Raw genomic sequence first — 2,865 nt, 5'->3', positions numbered from 1 at the left:
CAGATTTTATTCTACCATTAATTTGATATTATGGCTATTCCAGGATGAACCATTGGACCAACGTGCCTTTGTTCTGCATTACCTTACCTTTCATCGCAACAACATGGTTGCCCCCCTTCCTGCAGAACTGCTGCCTTTCAAGTATTCTCCAAGGAGACGCCGCTGTTTGAAAGCCAAGACTTAGATAGCATAGATGAACATGATTCCCTGTGGGATCCACAAAACTGTTTATGTTACTTGTTAAGTCACTTATGTCATGCCTCTGATCATGTGTTTGATACTCCGTGTGACACTTATGTTCAATGTGTCTAATGTCTACGCTACTTCGCATCAGTTTTTATTTGAAGTGTGTCAAACATAATTGTTACCAGAATGTCTATTTATGTTATCTGTTAACAGATTCTATGTTGTTTTCATCTCCAGTTTGTGAGTTGGTTAATCGTTTTGCTTCCAATGTTTGGCTTATTTGTATTATCATATTGTTTCAATATTCAAGTTTTATGCATAATATATACTCCCTTATTTTATATACACTAAGTTCATCTTTTATACATTTTTCACGTTAATTATGCTAATTGTAACAAGTGTTTATGCTATATCCTGTTTGTTGTATTTGAAGTGTGAAACCGACGTATGCACTCCCATTTGATTAGTATTGTTAAGTGTATGCAGTTTTATATACCATTAATGTCCATACCTTCCGATTGCTAAACGTTCAATGCCAATTTGTTGTACATATTCAGTTACATAATTTGTGTAATTGTCTATATTTACGCAACATTTTATAGTTTTATATCAACGCATTACATAACCCTTTCATGCAAACTATTGAATTTCCAACAAAATAAAGCATAAGTCATTGTGATATTACAAGTTTCTACTAAATCGACCACTCTTTAGTCACACTTCAAATTATTCGCCCAAATCCATATGCTCATCGGCTTCTTCATTTTCCACTTCTTCATCAATACGATGTTTTTTTGCAGTCGATGTTTCATTCCACTGTGGAGCAGTTGTTTTATTGTTTAGTCTTGATCCGGCTGGCCGTCCTCTCTTTCGATTAGACAGTTTTGCTAGCCTTGCCCTGTTCTCTTCCATAGACAGACATGTTCTGCTGTTATGCACATCTGCTATTCCACACAAATGGCATCTCCTATTCTTCTTTTTCTCTCCTTTCGCACCTAGTCTCATAATCCTATCTTCTGAATTTTTGATTGTCCGGCCTTTTGGTCTTGCACGATCCGGCATACTCAGATTTATAACATCCACATTAAAATTCAATCTCTGCATAATAATATACGTTACTATTTAGTATACGCATATTTACATATATTTATACCAATCAGTAAAATCATTTATCAATGCTCACCTTTTTAGCTTTTGAGGATGCAGCAATATGTTCCATTTGTTCATGTGCTACGTGACACGGAGAACTTGTATCACCAACCTCATGTGAAAATCTCATGTTGTCCTCCTTTAGAGCACAACCCAAATACATCAACATTTACAAGCAGCATAAATATATATTTTCATTTTAGACAAATAAACAATATTATTTTAATATGTACCTGGTTACCAGTTGTTATTATTGTTAACGCATGTTCACATCCAGTCCTGGTGTTATGCGAATCCTACAAAATATTATTTGCTTATTACATTGATATTATATATTCATTATGTACAATACTTCATGCAAGCTTATATATATATCTTTTACATACCTTATTATGACATGTAATTGTATTGTCATCTTCCATCCCATCGCCAGCATTATTTTTATTCAACTCTTCTTCCTGGTACAAAATAACATGTTACTATGCATAATTTATGTTACAAATAGTATAACACTAAAACATCTTCAATATTATTACCTTGTCTTCCTCATTATCACTAACATCTGTTGACTCATTACATCCAATATCTGGCTCCAATCGGCTTAGAACGACATCGAGCTCATCCAACACATCCATCGCCTTATCGTACCCTGCTTTTGACATACACGTCTGGCGAACTACTTTCATTGTTTTCGTTAACAACATTTTCTGTCTGTATGATTTAGTAACTCCATCCTTCCCCCTGAAGCTCTTATCAATTCTTTCAAACGGAACATCTTTTCTTGATGAGACAGTGTACCTTTGCAATATATACTTTGAAGGTATCTTTTCAACTTGAAGATGCATGAAGGCTCTTAAAAGATGAACACACAATAGACCTAAAAACATGAAAACGAACCATTATTTCAAAAATATACATTAAGTTGTACTACAATCATCAAATTCTCTAGTATGCAATTTTTTCATGCTAACCAACATAATACGTACAAACCTGTATGTTCCCACTGTTTGCACTCGCATGTATACTCCCCAGCTTCTATGTCTGCTGTTATCTTGAATTGATGTTGTCCCCACACAATTTTATTAGACCGTTTTGTATGTTGTACGATCCATTCATTATCACATCCGTCTGGGTCCTTTAATATTTTGTATGCAGTGGCGTATTTCATTGATTCCTCAAATCTATTCATAACAGCTCTGGTGTATGCTCTAGAGACTCTCACTTTGAACCTATATAATGTATCTGTTGTCCTTGGTGCCTATAACACATTATTATCATAATTAAACAAATTATTTACATAAATGTATGCAAACCGTTATTGCTAACAAGCACGACATACCTTGCTCACCAATGCCTCCTTTGATTCTTTCATTTTCCTGCTGTGCAACATTTTCATAATTTGTTTAGCTAACTCATGCAGTGGGGTGTTCGCATCTACATGTGATTGCTTCACTAATCTGTTCATGCTCTCACTTCGTTGTGTAGATACCATTACCCCACAGAAGTCATTTTTAAAAAATGCAGGTATCC

The 2,865-nt window shown here is 34.8% G+C and overlaps 1 long non-coding RNA gene across 1 annotated transcript; it reads right to left on the bottom strand.

The window, feature by feature from the left end:
* Window positions 1-1,535: 1,535 nt before the first annotated feature.
* On the bottom strand, window positions 1,536-1,962 carry LOC109945347 (uncharacterized). Its single transcript, XR_002268499.1, has 3 exons — window positions 1,872-1,962; window positions 1,722-1,793; window positions 1,536-1,631 (listed from the first exon to the last, which is right to left on the bottom strand). It is a non-coding gene; the product is annotated as an uncharacterized lncRNA (long non-coding RNA).
* Window positions 1,963-2,865: the final 903 nt, after the last annotated feature.

The sequence above is a fragment of the Zea mays genome, chromosome 3 (genome assembly GCF_902167145.1).
Source record: "Zea mays cultivar B73 chromosome 3, Zm-B73-REFERENCE-NAM-5.0, whole genome shotgun sequence".
In the NCBI taxonomy this organism is placed as follows: domain Eukaryota; kingdom Viridiplantae; phylum Streptophyta; class Magnoliopsida; order Poales; family Poaceae; genus Zea; species Zea mays.
This window is presented reverse-complemented; position numbering and strand designations above follow the sequence as displayed.